Genomic DNA, 15,112 nt, shown 5'->3' on the forward strand with positions numbered 1-15,112 from the left:
CCAGACCAAGGCCTTCTTCTCTCTGAGAGAAGGCCTTGGCTTGGCTTATATTTTATGTCTGATTTCTAACATGCTCCGTTTTTACAGTAAAAATAATGCTGGTGATACAGGTGTAAAACGAAGGTTGGGCAGAATGCCGATCTTCTGCCCAACCTTTGTTTTACACCCGTATCACCAGCATTACGTTTACTGTAAAAACGGAGCACGTTAGAAATTAGACATCAAATATAAGCCAAGCCAAGGCCTTCTTCTCTCTGGCTTCTTGGCGGCTGCTTCACTTTTCCACATTGTGTCCGCGGCCCCCTGGCTCCTCATTACGGCTCACCGGGGTGCCGTGGCGCACAGTTTGGGAACCACGGCTATATGAGCTTCAAATGTAGAAGCCAAGGGCAGTGGCCCGGCCCAGCCTTGGACAGTCTCGGATGGGCTCAGACGGGCCCGCCCTTGGCCCGGGCTTCACCCGGTGCACGCCCGCGCGTTTCCTGCGTTCGGAGGAGGCCGCTTGATTATATCCACCCGTTGACTTATGGGAGGGGCTGCCGTTGCACGCTCTGCCCCGCTGTACTCTGGGGCATGTGGTCCGCGCTGTATCAGGCCCCCGCTGCAATGATGAAGCGTCTCCCGCGGAGCGGGAGTCGCGAACAGTTAAATACCTGCAAGCTCGTGAAGGGAGGGGCTGCCGCTGCACGCTCTGTCCAGCTATACTCTAGGGTGTGTGGTCCGCGCTGTAACAGGCCCCCGCTGCAATGATGAAGCGTCTCCCCGTGTCCCGCATTCATTCCAACCAGAAAGTGTTGACCTTGGTTTTTAAACCCACAATATACACAACCCACCACTAGTAAAAAACTATTTAACCCCGTGATTTGCCATGCAAAGTATGTGACAAGAGCGTATTTACTGATATCACGCAGTGCGCCGATCAATTTAACGCTAAGACGAAGCAGTGACAAAATAAAGACCGTGGACCATATGAATAAATACTTAGATCAGCGAACAGTATGTACTTTGTATAAAATCAATGTGCAGTGGTATTCATACCTCATGCTTCCGTGAAGTTTTCAAACAACCAGTTCTTTCTAATGACGGGGATTTCTTAGACCAATCGAAACTACATTGTCTGACCGCAGAGCTTACCACAATTAGAGTAAAGTGCATTATAGTCCCAATGCTGCAAGTGCCGAAGTATTATTAACCAAGTGCGACACGAACAAAACACTTCATGTTACTCAGTAGATCGGAGATAGGAGCTTGTGAGCAGAAGTGACAGCGGTGAAGGGTTAGAAAAGTCACAAGTCAACAGAGTCAGGAACCAGTGGGGTCAAAATGGAAGGTGAGTGGAACGAGAAGGCGTTGGAGTCCGCGAAGTAGAGTCAGGAGTCGGTGGAGGAGCAAGACTGAAGTCAGGAGTCACTGGAGACAGGGGCTTTGAGCTGGAAATCAGCGGGCTGTGAACTCAGTGGATCCAGGAAAGAAGTAGAAGGGTGGGGAAGAGAGGCAATAGAATCAGGAGAGTTTATGCAGAAGATTTGGCCAAGAATCAATGGAATTAGGAGCCAAGGGCAGGAATGAGAGAACTTGAATAACAGTGGATTAAACGTAGATGAGCCCGTTATCAGTGGACGATGCTAGGAGAGAGGAAATACGAATCAGTGGAGTTAGGAAAATGGGGTCAGGAATCGAGAGAATGGTCCGGACATCAGTGGCGTCATCAGAGCCAGGAATCAGTAGATTTGGTGGAGTCAGGAGCCAGGTAACAAGAACACATTATTGCAGTGCTTAATTTGTAAAAAAAAAAAAAAAAAAAAAAAGTCCCTGGGCCCAATTATTTTGGATATGCAGTGCGCGGGAACACATCGTGCAGCACATTGGCTGCCAGGGCTCTCTCGCTGCATACATGATAGCCCAGTCTGTTAAACGAGGCCCTGTAGGGAGGAGACAGAAAGGAAGTCACTCACCGGAACTTTCACAGTGAATTCCGTCCCAAAGGTCATGCTCCGAAGCACCACCCTGCAATAGAAAAGGGCCAACTTCGTTCCAGACTCTCGCTTTCCAAGTCTGCCTCGCCGCAGCTCCGCCATGAGCCAACCCCACCACCCCCCTCCCACCCACCCCCGCTATATTTATCCAATGGGTAGGCCCAGGCGTAATGACGGCAGCTCGGCTCGAAAGATACCCCAGGAAGAATGCATTGCCCAACCACCTGCATTGATGTTTCAAAAAATCATCTATCAACTCTGCTGCCCCATGACAGAAATCTATAGTACCGGTCCTGTCTAAAAAGTGCCGTTGCTGAGCACCGGAAACAACCGGCACAAATTAAGCACTACCCTTCCGCTTTTTGTCAACATCCTGTTGCCTTTTTAAACGGCCTGTCTCGCTGCCCTAACTTCTGGAATATTTCAACAGCGAGCATCTCCAATGAAACTATGAAGAATGACACCACACGTCACCAGATTTAGGGGTTTTGGTGCAGTGCTGTCCATAAGGGAGTTTGAAACCATATTGCATTTTTAACATAGTAAACCCAAATGTGCTGTGCTGCCGGAAAGTAATCTCTCCATGTTCTCCAGAGCATAGATAGTCACGGTAGCTTTTGCCCTCCCACCCACTAACCACAGTGGATACTAGAGTATTACTGTTCTATGGGAACCGCCATAAACCCAGGGATGCTTCGCTCCAAAGCATCCTGCTGCTTCCAGGAGTAAGCGCACAGGCACACAGCCTGCACACAGAAGGACACACACACCCTGCATCAAGTTCATTAAATCACTAAGCCATCTTAATTGCTCAGAAGCCTATAACTTGTAAGTGATGAGCAGAATACTGCAGCAGACAGGCTTATTCCTGACCTATCGCTTTGGGACTGAGGCCCATAAACCTGTAGTGTAAGGGTGTGTCATGTTTTCGACGCAGAGAAGTATTCACTAAAAGCTGTTTTCCAGTTCTTCTTTTTTACTAGGCTCAGGGATCTCAAAGCTGGGATAACGTCGCACTGCTACCCTCAAGATCCCTCCAACCTTCCACTCTCCCGATGCCTACTACAAACTCACTCACCTAACTTTGTTTATGGCGCTCTCACTTTTTAGTGGGGCACACCTGGCAACAGTTTTGATATCTAAGGTTTACGCAGTTGGACTTACTGGCATATGAGCTTTAAAATAATGCATAGAATCCGAACCGCCTGAGCCTGTTGCCAACTTTAGAGCCTTTCTCCCAAAAATGTTTTATTGCTAAAAACACGATGTCACAGAAGGACAAATACATTTTTTAAGGTGCTGTTCGAGGTTGTGCCTTTTTACTCTAAAATGGTTAGTGAGTGAATTCCCTTTAATACTTTACAGATTTTTCAACTGTACGATTTCAGAGATACAATTATAAAGACGCTCTTGTCTTTTTTAAAGGTGTCTTCAAATATACATAAAACATCATAGCCTCTATATGTCAATAGTTTGGAGCAACTCAGATTTCAGATACAGTGCAATAAAATGAGTACTTCGTTAAACGACTAGCAAAGAAATACATTTGGCCCAATCTTTAGATGTGAGTTTAAGTTTTTCAATGGTTAAAACACAAAAATTGAATTATTTTCTTTTGTGAACATAAATACTCACTCTTTTCAGGTACATGGAGTAGGGTGCATGTTCTTTGTTCGTCGGTCTCCGAGTTCTTAAGCTTTCTTTTCAAAATATCTTCTGTTAAGGGCAGTGAATGAGATCAATTTCAGCCCCAAACACTGACAAAGGGATCTCTTATTGCAAGTTTGCCTTCTCATCCCATACTATACGAGCAAGACACCATGCACTGGATGTTCTGTCGAAGTTTGTTGTAACAACCACACTAACTTTTGTCGCAACTTCCTCTTTGCTCATCTGTGGTTTTCCATTTGAGGTTTAGATAGTCTCAAGATCAAAGAAATGTAGTTTCACATTTTAAAGACAAAATAGTTTTTTTAAATAGCTCCTTATTAGACTCTAACATGACATCTGTCACACGTTTATACAATTGTACATACATATAAAAGCAGTATTATCCTTATTGATATGTAGTGGATAGATTGACGAATGTCAGTCTTGAGCTATAATACAAAATAGGAGTTCCATTACAAATTATCCCTCGCAATTCAAATGTGTCCAGGAGCGGCCCATGTAGGTAAGAGTGGTGAGGCGGGGTGGGGGACTGGTTCTCGACAGACGACGACAAGGGGAAATTAATTATTTATATAATTTTTCCTCATCATCGTCTGTTGAGTCCCCCACCTCCTCCGTGCCACCGATTTTACCTGCACTGGCCCTCCTGAATCTGTCTGGTTTGATTCATCGTACTATTACGCATCCCTTCAGTGTCAGGCTCCTCACTCTCTTCTTGCATTCCCCTTATCTCGTTTATGACAACCCATACTTTTGTTAGGTTATGTAATGAGAGTTTGTACACCGCACTTATCACCAGAGGGGGCATCTAGGCGCTAGAGCAGATATGGAGACTGATTGGAGCTCCTTGTTGAATAGCCAAGTCTTCATTGGTTCTTGACTGTCTGACATTCTTCGGGGGTGGGGGTGGGGAGTCAGTGTCTGCCCAACCTGTGATCCAGTTGTTGAAGGTTTTGATGTCTGTTTGCAGGTCTCCCGTGAGATCTGGTTGGTTGGCTCTGGTAGTGTTGGTGTAGTCTACTTCCACTAATTGTTCTAGCTGCGTCTGGGGTTGCTAGTTGGCTTCGGTGTGGGGAGTTGGGGTGCAGCAATGAAGTGGTCAGTCCAAGTGATTGGCTGTGAAGAAAGGATCGAGAGTGTGTCCTCATTGTGTGTTGGACCTTGGATGAGCTGGCTGATTCCGAGGTTGTCAAGACTCACAAATCGGGCAGTGAAGTTAAAATCTGACCACGAGTAGGATGCAGCTGTTTGAGGTGATGGCAATGGGGGCGATGAAGTTGGTGAGGCGGTTGCAGAAAGTAGTTAGTGGTCCGAGGGGATCAGCAGCGAGAGTGCATTTGATGGTGGTGTGGTTGCTGGCTTGCAGACAGAAGTACAGATGCTCCACGTACAGTGTGTTCTCATCGGTGGAGGTCGTGCAGGTAAGGGATTCCTTGTGGATGAAAGAGAGGCCTTTTCATGGTTTGCTGGGCTTGTCTGGGTGGGAAAATTTGTATCCCGATGGGATGACCATGGCGATGAAGGGTGTGGCTAAGGGGTTGAGCCAGGTTTGGGTTAGAAAGAGAATGTCAGAAGAGTGCCTGTTGATTATTTCACAGCCCTCGGTGGCGTGTTTGCATAGAGATCTGATGATGAGAAGAATGCATGTCAATGGGGTGAGGCATGTGTGGATGGATGAGGTAGGAGTGCTGAGGAAAAGTGGCAGTGAGCGCATGACAAAGATCCTTCCATTGAGTGAGATGTTGCGCAGAGGCAGCTGTCATGGGGGCGTCCAGTTTTGAGTGCTTGCAGGTTGGAGGATGTTTAGTGGTGGTGTTTGGACAGGCCAGGGACTATAGTGCTGGCATGGTCGAGCCATGGACGCGCACAGACAGGCTTGCATTTGGGGCACCTTTGGCAGTCGTGCAGCGGCCACCAGTCAATCAGGTGACTTGTAAAGCCCGACTACTCACCCGTAAAGGTCTCAAGGCACCGTGGGAGAGGACTGCTGATCTGTAAAAAGACACTTTGGTTCATTCGAAGAGCCAGGTTTTGAGGTCCTTCCTGAATTGAAGCAGTGATGGTGATTGCCTGAGATGGAGAGGCAGGACGTTCCAGGTCCTTGCTGCGAGGTAACTGAAGGATCTTCCTCCTACCGTGGTCTTGCAGACATGTGGGACGGCGGCCAGGGCCAATTGGGCAGAGCATAGGTCTCTCATAGGTGTGTGGAATGTGAGGCGGTGGTTGAGGTCGCAGGTCCTGCGTTGTATAGAGATTTGTAGGCATGTTTGAGGAGCTTGAAGTAGATTCTTTTGTTGACTGGGAGCCAGTGGAGGTGTCTCAGGTGGCCAGTGATGTGGCTGCAGAGGGAGATATTGAGAATGAGTCTAGCTAAGGCATTCTGAATGTTCTGCACTTTCTTGAGGAGTTTCTGGGTGATGTTGGCGTAAAGTGTGTTGCCGTAGTCGAGTCTGCTGCTAATGAGTGCATGGGTGACTGTCTTTCTGGACTCAGTGGGGATCCACTTGAAGATCTTTTTGAGCAGGCAAAGGGCGTGAAAGCAGGATTATCAGATGGCGTTGATCTGGCTGTTCATAGTGAGCGAGGAGTCCAGGATGATGCTGAGGTTTCATGCGTGGTCTGTGGGTGTGGGGGGCAAGACCTGCAGGCCGCCAGGAGTCATCCCAGGTGGTGGGGGTGGAACCCAGGATGAGGACTTCCATCTTCTGTGAGTTTAGCTTGAGGCGGCTCTTCTTCATCCAGGTGGCGACAGCCTTCATGTTAATTGAAGTTGTTCTTGGTGACTGTGGGTTTATTGAAGAGTGAGAGGATCAGCTGGGTGTCATCAGCGTACAAGATCATATTGAGTCTGTGGAGATGAGAGACCATTAAGTAGATACTGGGAGAGTGGAGGAGCATGGGTCAGAGGGTGGGGCAGGGCAGGGCATGGCACAGAAGGTTGGAGAAGGCACACGAGGAAGACACCGGAAAATAGGTAAGGAGCGAGGGAGGTGGGAAAGCATGGGAGGGAGAGGTGGGAGAAGGGAGCGATCAAGGAGGAACAGAGAGGGAAAGCATTTCTGGAGATGTCAAAGGGGAGACAAGACTAGAACGATGAACAAACAGGCAACAAGGGGCGAGAGAGAGTGTAAAAGGAGAAATGGGCAAATAGTCAACAAGAGTGAGAGAGGCAGTGAAAGGAAAAATGGGCAACAAGTAACGAGTGAGAGAGAGTAAACAAAAAACAGACAAAGAGGCAACAAAGAGTAAGAGAGAGAGTAATAGGAAAACTGGACAAACAGGAAACAAAGACTAAGAGAGAGACTAAAAGAAGGGCAAGTGAAGCAACAAGTGAGCAACAAGGAGTGAAAGCTAGAGAAAGAAGGCGAGCAAGAAACAAGGTAGGACGTCCAGGTAAAGGGCTTTAGACTGGTCGGAGGACCAGTCCAAGTGAGTGGGAGCCGGGGATCAGGCACCAGTATAAGAGGTGTATCTCGGCGTTGTGCGAGTCAGTCTGCTTATGTGCTGCCTATGTGTGGGTCCCCTCATTTCCACTCCACTCATCCATACATCTAAGTTGGGGAGTGTTAGACCTGGCACCATTGGCGTGGGTCTCCCTTTTTTGCTGTTGCCTCTTATGTTTTTGCTGGTTTTAGATGCTTTTGGCACTGTGCCACTGCTATTCAGTGCCACAGTGCAAGTGCTCCCTATAGTCAATAGATTTATGGATTAGTGACTCCATGATTGGCTTATTTGATTTACTTGTCAGACCCTAGTACAGAGCACTGTGTGTGCCCAGGGCTTGTAAATCAAATGCTGCTGGCGGGCTTGCATCAGTGCCACCCACCGGACCAGCTTGTAAAGTGTGTCTCAGGCCTGCGATTGCAGAGCCTGGGCGCAGTCTAGTACTGCCCTGTTGACTTGGCAAGTACACCCTCTTGCGAGTCCCCAAACCTTCCCTTTTCTACATATCAGACACCCCTAAAGTAGGCCCAAGGACAGGGTGCATTGTAGGTAAAAGGTAGGACATGCCCTGATGTGTGTGGCATGCCCTAATAGTAAATTACAGCTATTTTCGTTTTTCACTATTGCAAGGCTACCTGCTCCCATAGGTCAGTATAGGCAGTTTGTTTATAACACCTTATAATCCTAACTGACTCCGGGAACATGGTAGGAAAACAAATTCAGTATGCCTGAACTCAGAATGATAAAATACATATTTTAGTGAAGTTGGTTTTAACATTCTGTGTTTGAAAATACCACTTTTAGAAAGTAGGTATTTTCTTGCCTAACCATCCAAGCCTGCCTCTGCTAGGTTGTATATTCCATGTCTGGTTTCTGAGTGATAGGGGCTGGGGGGCTTCAGGAGACAGGGTGAGTCAGCACAAGGCTGAATAGACCTATCTGTATGAGGAGTGGCGGGAGGGAAAGCACCTGGGCCTGAAAGAGCTGTGCCTGCCTTCCACAATGCTGGCTCCACCTCCTGTGGTGTGTCTGATGACCCTGGCCCACACTGTCAAAGGAAAGAAGGAGTCCTGTAAACAAAGTGCTCGGTGACTGCACAGAACTGGTTTAGACTAAGTACCGAAACTCTCTGCCTTCAGAGACAAAGGATTTTGGTGTATAAAAGGGGAGACCCAGACCCCAGAACTTTAGATCACTTCTAGGAATCAAGACAAACTTTTGCTTAGGAGAGGAACCAGGAAGCTACTCCTGTGCTGTGTGTTTGGGGGTTGGCCTGCCGTGGTTGCTTTATTGCCAAAGAAAGGAGAAGAGGACTGAGTGTGCTTTTCATTAACTTGAAGAAGAATCTCCAAGGGCTTGAACTTGAGCTTGACTCCTGCCTGAAGTCTCAGGTATACAAGACTTCACCCCCAATGCCCCCCTGAATTCCCTTGCTGGGAATTGAAGTGCCTGCTGTTGTGCTGGGCCTTCCGAGAGACTGCGTGTCGCTGGGAGCTGGAAGCGTGACTCAACGACGAGAAGCGTGCATAAGCCGCAGCAGTTCCCGTTGCATTTCCGAAGCAGTGTGTCGCCGCTGCCGATGTCGCCATCGTATCACCGAAGCACATTGCATCACCGGAGAAGCGTGCCGCCGCCGCAGAGATCGCCGTCGCATCACCGGAGAAGCGTGTCGCAGGGCCTGTCGCAGCTCAGAAGATCATCGAATTGCCGCACAGCCGTCGGGCATGCATGCATCGCATCAACGTTGTTGCATCGTAACCAAGATGCCATTTTATCGCACCGGAGAGAAGTATCGTATCGAGGTGCCATCTTGTCGCATTGTACTAGAGAGCAGTAAGAATCCAACGCATCACCTCCCTACACAGTAAGGAAGCGAGCATCAACTCCCCTGCACAGCAGTAAGGAACTGACACATCACCTTCCCTGTAACCCTTTTGTTTGCTTTGCGTTACATATTCAAGGTACATTGGGAGTAAAGTGTCGCATTTACAATCTTAAGAGAACTGAGCTATTTCCTACCATTTTAAAGTCTATTGTTGAGTACAGTATTGTGGATTTTTGTCATTTGGTCTTGTGATAAGTCTATATAAAAAATACTTATTTTTATACTACAACCTGTGTGGTGTCCCTCTGTAGTGTTGTCACCGTATTACTGTATGTGTTCACAAATGCTTTACACACTGCCTCTGAGATAAACCTGTCTGCTTGTGCCAAGCTACCAAGGGGGTAAGCAAGGGTTATTTTAGGAGTGTAGCCCCTTACCCTGACTAGATGCAAGGGTCCCTATTGGGTCAAAGGTACCTATCTCTGCCAACTAGAGACCCCCAAATCTAACAGGGTGAGTAGTGTTTTCCACCTAGATCTCATTGGTCTCAGTTTAAGTCATGCATAGCATATGGCATTTCAGCATGTGTCATGGTTAGTTAGTCTCAGTCAGTCCCTCTTCAGGGGGGCCCCTTGTATGATTATGTTTGTAGTGTCATGAGTAACGTGTCCCATTCAGTTAATGATGTTCTTCTCCCTATCTGTTTATGTATGTGCAGTTGAGCTGCAATATAAGACTTGTAGCCATCGGGCCACAGTTGGAGGCACAGATGCCTTCCAGTGCATTGCTATGTTACACTTCCCCAGGAGAAAGGCCAAGTTGAGAAATGTATACATGTGTTTGGCTTTCGTTGGTTTAGGGAATCATCCCAGAAGGCATGCTGCCATCGTGAGTGGTCCTATTCGGCCCATCAGGTCTGTCAATATGCCTAAAATGGCTGTCCAGCATGTGTGTATGTATAAGGATTGAGGTACAACTGTTTGGCACCTAGGTGACATTGATGGCATTCCCATATAAATATTGTCTAGTCGTCTGGAGACAGATATGTGTAGTGTATATAATTAAGTTGCGTATATTTAAAACAAGGGTTCCTGCTGACCGTTTTCATATACTCTAATACCGTGGTACTCAAAGTATGGCCCGCGTGCCGCTAGAGGCCCGACAGGCCTTCATTGGCGTCCTGCAGAACTTGCCTGTAAGGTACCTACATTTCTAGTGAGTAAACACAGAAGATGGCCGCAGGCGCATACGTAGTGATTACGTATTCAATATGTATTCACTACTTATGCTGCTGCAGCCATCTTAAAAGTCTCCTGTAAGTGTTTTCACAGCTGACTTTTACAGGGCCTTTTGGGAAGCTTCCTGTTTCCTTCTTGCTGACGACGTCCTCTTTGCCCGCAGCCTCTTCTCCGCCCCGCAGCCTCTTCCCTGCCCGCAGCAGCTTCATCTCTGCCCGCAACTTCCATTTCAACTTGGCCCACAGCTCCTTCTCTGGTTCGACTTGTCCCATAGCCCCTTCTATGCCTTCAGTTTGGATTTGACCAGCAGCAGCTCCATCACCGCTCGCAGCTTGGACTCCACCTGCCTGCTGTTCCATCTCCATGAACAGCTTGATTTCCATCACCCTGCAGCTACATCTCCGCCCTCAGGTTGTTCTTCTCTACCCTAGAGTTAAGCACAGGATCATATTTAAGGATCCTATGTAAGGGTCTCTCATTTGTTTCTCCATTTGTCTCTTCCTTACTTTCCTCATGTGTGACTCTTTCACCTTGCACCTTCACTCTGGCTCAAGACACTCATCATCTCTCTCTTCCTCATTCTCCTTTTTCATTTTTATATTTCTTTCTCCACTCTTGCTGTCCACCCTCTGCATATTTCTATCTTCTCTGCCTTCCTCCCTGGGTCTGTGTTGCTCAAGTCCACGCCCCCTCCTATATGTTTACGCATGAGCCAAGTCGAATAGAGATAACCAAGCCATTTGCAACAAACAAAACTGCAACGGAGAAGATCCTTGCCAAGTTAGGGGTCAGAAGCCCTATAAAAGGCTACAATGTTATACAATTCAAAGGGCAAGTGAAAGGATCTTTGCCAAGTGCAGACTAGCCAAACTCAATGTAGACAATGTAGACAAGCGATGCCAAAGACAATTGAGAAAAACAGCGCCAAATGCAGCCAAGCTAAATAAGAATCAGCTGAGGCATTAAAAGGATAGGTGCAAATAGAAAGCTTGAAAGGGTGGAAAAGGGGTAAGAGGTTACGCATAACTATATTGGGAACACTTGGCTAAAGTGAATGCATGCCAAATGCAACAGAGCTCAGTTGAGACAAGTGTAAGGGAATTAAGTCAAACTGAGTTAGACCCTAAAAACAAAGCAGAGCAACTCAAGGACAAAGGTGCAAACTGACAAGGAGCACAATCATACCACTTGTGAGAGAAAACACTTTCTTGGCTCAGATTACAAGACTCTGGGGAACATCTGAGGGCCAATTTATATTTTCAAAGGATAGATTTAGGAGTATGTGGAAAGTCCTGGACGAGGCACAGTGTCTAGTGAGGAACAGTGTGGAATTCTACACCAGAAGCCTTTGGGCAGAGTCTTCTCTTCCTCCTAGAACTCAGGGTAAGTAGACACTACAGCTCTCATCACGAGTCGACCAGGATATACACCAGGTTTTCCCCAGTTTTGGAATTACAGGTACCAGAAGTACAGGTAACTCCAGGGTAGGGAATATCAAGCCCATTACGAGTTGGACCCTGAGAGTCCTCTAAGAATGAGGCATTACCAGATTAATGGTAATTCTGGGTAAAATGTAATTCTAGTTCCTCATGTTGGGTCAGACTTCCATCCAGAGTAACTCCAGGTGAAAATAGAAAAATTGTCATTCTGATAGGGTAAGTAACTGCTGATACCACCACCTTCAGAATCACTATTTAGTGATTTTTTTTGTAACTCGGCTGGCATACAGCGCATGGAATCACGTGGGGAATCAAATTTTGTTAGAAGGGGCCCCTCTTCTTTCAATCATTTTTTGGGCCCCGGGGACCTCATCCACCAGGACCTGACCCGTTTAAAAAAAAAAAAAAAATCGGGAAGGGGGCCTCGCGGCCACCCTCCTGAGGCTGATTTCGGCCACTGGTCCCTATCCCTCAGAAAAAAGGGAGGGATGGAAGCGCACTCCCTATTCTAATGTGTCTTAATATGGTGTGACAAAATAAACAATCTTGGGAGACTGGTGCTGCAGCGTAACACTTGCTGTCTATCAAGTGTTGAGTGATAAGCAACGCAAAGACCGCCACAAGTGGCAGAACACGCTGCGCACTGTGAAAATATAGTCCAAAAAGGACTCTCAATCTATATCATCAAAAGTAATCCAATCAACATTACAATTTCAAAAACAATTTTTTCAAACACGTTGATGTTCAACAGTTCATGCTATTATTTAATACATGTGTTCAATGTATGATATAGTTTTCATGAAATAAATACAACAACAATAAATGTATCACTGGTCCATTATAATCATGAAGACCAATACATTCTATTAAACATTGAAATTCAATCTTTCATCAAAATGATTGCTAGACGAGCATTTTGAAACATATTATGGTGTGCCCGATGCATTTCGGGACCATGGTGTGCCTTCCTCAGGGGAAATCTGTAAATGCAAAAAACGACGATTCAGGATAAACAGTACAAATACTGACTCTATACAACAAATTACTAATGTTGTAAGTGATGACCAATCCTATGGCGGGTCAAAATATTATAACATGTCATGTGTCACCAATTATATATAAACCAATGTAATCCATGATGTGATGAGTAAATATAGAGGTGAATTAGAGATAACTATCATGCCCAACTCATAGAGAGAGAATCAAGTGGTGGTAAAGATGACACAAAAATGCCCAGTGATATCATCACCAATGAGTGAATTTTAAGGAAAGAAAAGGGTATGAAAAGATACACCACACCACATTGGTTTATATATAATTGGTGACACATGACATGTTATAATATTTTGACCCGCCATAGGATTGGTCATCACTTACAACATTAGTAATTTGTTGCATAGAGTCAGTATTTGTACTGTTTATCCTGAATCGTCGTTTTTTGCATTTACAGATTGCCCCTGAGGAAGGTACACGATGGTCCCGAAATGCATCGGGCACAACATAATATGTTTCAAAATGCGCGTCTAGCAATCATTTTGATGAAAGATTGAATTTCAATGTTTAATAGAATGTATTGGTCTTCATGATTATAATGGACCAGTGATACATTTATTGTTGTTGTATTTATTTTATGAAAACTATATCATACATTGAACACATGTATTATATAATAGCATGAACTGTTGAACAACGTGTTTGAAAAAATTGTTTTTGAAATTATAATGTTGATTGGATTACTTTTGATGATATAGATTGAGAGTCCTTTTTGGACTATATTTGCACAGTGCGCAGCGTGTTCTGCCACTTGTGGCGGTCTTTGCGTTCCATATCCCTCAGGGCATGGCCTCCTTGTATTGTATATTATATATTCAATAGCTAGCAGGAACATGAGCCAAGGAGTTCAAATACACAAACCATAATCATGAAGCATCAGTTTAGAGGCTGCGGCCAAGGTTTACAAACAATGATGAAAACATCGGATACCTCGCTTCACCGCCGCCTGCGCCATGGGTCTTTTCGACCTTCTGCTATGCGGCCTGTCCTCATGACGGTGCGGCAAGATCGACATTGCTCGCGGTGGTGCTTGAGGCTAGTTGTCGCTCCCGGTGCTCCTGTGGTACTTTTTTCCACCTAGAAATATCGCAAACGCACGCTACCGCGGACCTCTTCGAAGCCCCGAAGGAAGCTGACAGCTCCGAGACGCAAGAGAGATGAAACCCGGTGCGTACTGAAACGTCACTGAAGCGCCTAAGCTGTTGGCGAGTTTAGTCCGGTCTCGACGCCCTTTTTGGACTTCTTGGCGTGTGGCTGGTTTCATTGGCAATTTGACTGAACTTTTCATCTAGTACGCCGGACCCGGAGGTATTTACCGCAGATCTTGGTAATCTGCATCTGGACACGGATTATTGTGCCGGTGAGTGGGGCATGGCTTCCCTAGGGGGTAGGGGGGCCAAAGGCAAACCAGTAGCTTTTGCTGGCTCTGGTGTTAATATTGGGCCCACGCTTGTCGAAACAGAATTGATGGTCCTTTCTTGAGGTTCCTTGTGAGAGGCACTTCTGGCGGCCTGCCGCTGCTTGTGCGAGAACCATGGGCAGGAATGAGTTCCCGCGGAGGGAACTTGGGGGAGCAAGTGGTGCGTCAGACCGCTTCCCGTCAGAGCAGTCCGCGGAAGAGCGCTCTTTCACCCATCCCGCTCGTTTGTTGCATACTCGGGATCGGTGTATTGGCGAAGTGGACTTCACTTTGTGAACCGAATCAAAACGGAGGTCAGGAAAGAAGAGTGTTCACCTTGGCGGTTTTTCTGCTGCCTTTCCAGCCGTGAGGGGAACGACTTCCTTTCTCCCTGCCTTACCGGTGTGTACCAGGAGCAGAGGGGCTAGTCTGCGGACCGGGTGTTAGGAGAAGGGCCAACTTCCACAGGAGCGAAGAAGAATCTCTCCACCTCCAGGACACAGGAGCAGGAATGCGATACAAGATTATACAACACTCCTGTCTACTGTCTCCTAAAAGTATGAGGGAATTTACCCAAGGAGTGTCCACCACTCTCCTCATACGAGGGGTAACGAATAACAGAAGGCGTCTCAGGGGATGGTCCAGGCTAGGAAACAAAAGCAAGTTATAAACAGTAACACTCCCAACAGTTATTCTATTTAAACCTAGAGAAACCTTGACATGTGTGATTAATTATGGATCTTACCCCAAATGTAGGTCGGGCGAGCTTCATCGATGAGTTCAGGTAACAGAGAGGGGGCAACAGAACTCACGAGGGACTCACACACCTCTGACGCAAACAAATATCATAAAGGAAGGTGAGGTGAACCAACCGGCTGCCTGAAGGGGGAGCAAGTGCAGCGGAGCAGTACAACCATACACCAAACACAAGCAAACAATACTGAAAAGGAGTGAGGGGCACCGACCGGCTGCACAGGGGGCAAGTACAGCGGAGCAGTACCCACTCAGGAGGTGAGACACCCGGCCCCAAATATGACAGGGCGGAGCGCTCACTCTCTATAGGAAAG

The 15,112-nt window shown here is 46.8% G+C and overlaps 1 protein-coding gene and 1 long non-coding RNA gene across 3 annotated transcripts in view; one reads left to right on the forward strand and one right to left on the reverse strand.

The window, feature by feature from the left end:
• LOC144823075 (cannabinoid receptor 1-like) overlaps nucleotides 1-3,772 on the reverse strand; it is a 114,373-nt gene extending 110,601 nt beyond the window's left edge. The window contains exon 1 of one of the 2 annotated variants that reach the window (XM_078681249.1): nucleotides 3,612-3,772. The gene's annotated coding sequence lies outside the window, so the exon portion shown is untranslated. The remainder of the gene's footprint in view (nucleotides 1-3,611) is intronic. The other variant, XM_078681248.1, reaches the window with a different exon arrangement.
• The window catches only part of LOC144823076 (uncharacterized), a 359,545-nt gene that overhangs the window by 121,477 nt on the left and 222,956 nt on the right, over nucleotides 1-15,112 (forward strand). The window lies entirely within an intron of this gene.

Source organism: Lissotriton helveticus, chromosome 3_1 (genome assembly GCF_964261635.1).
Source record: "Lissotriton helveticus chromosome 3_1, aLisHel1.1, whole genome shotgun sequence".
NCBI classification, from domain to species: domain Eukaryota; kingdom Metazoa; phylum Chordata; class Amphibia; order Caudata; family Salamandridae; genus Lissotriton; species Lissotriton helveticus.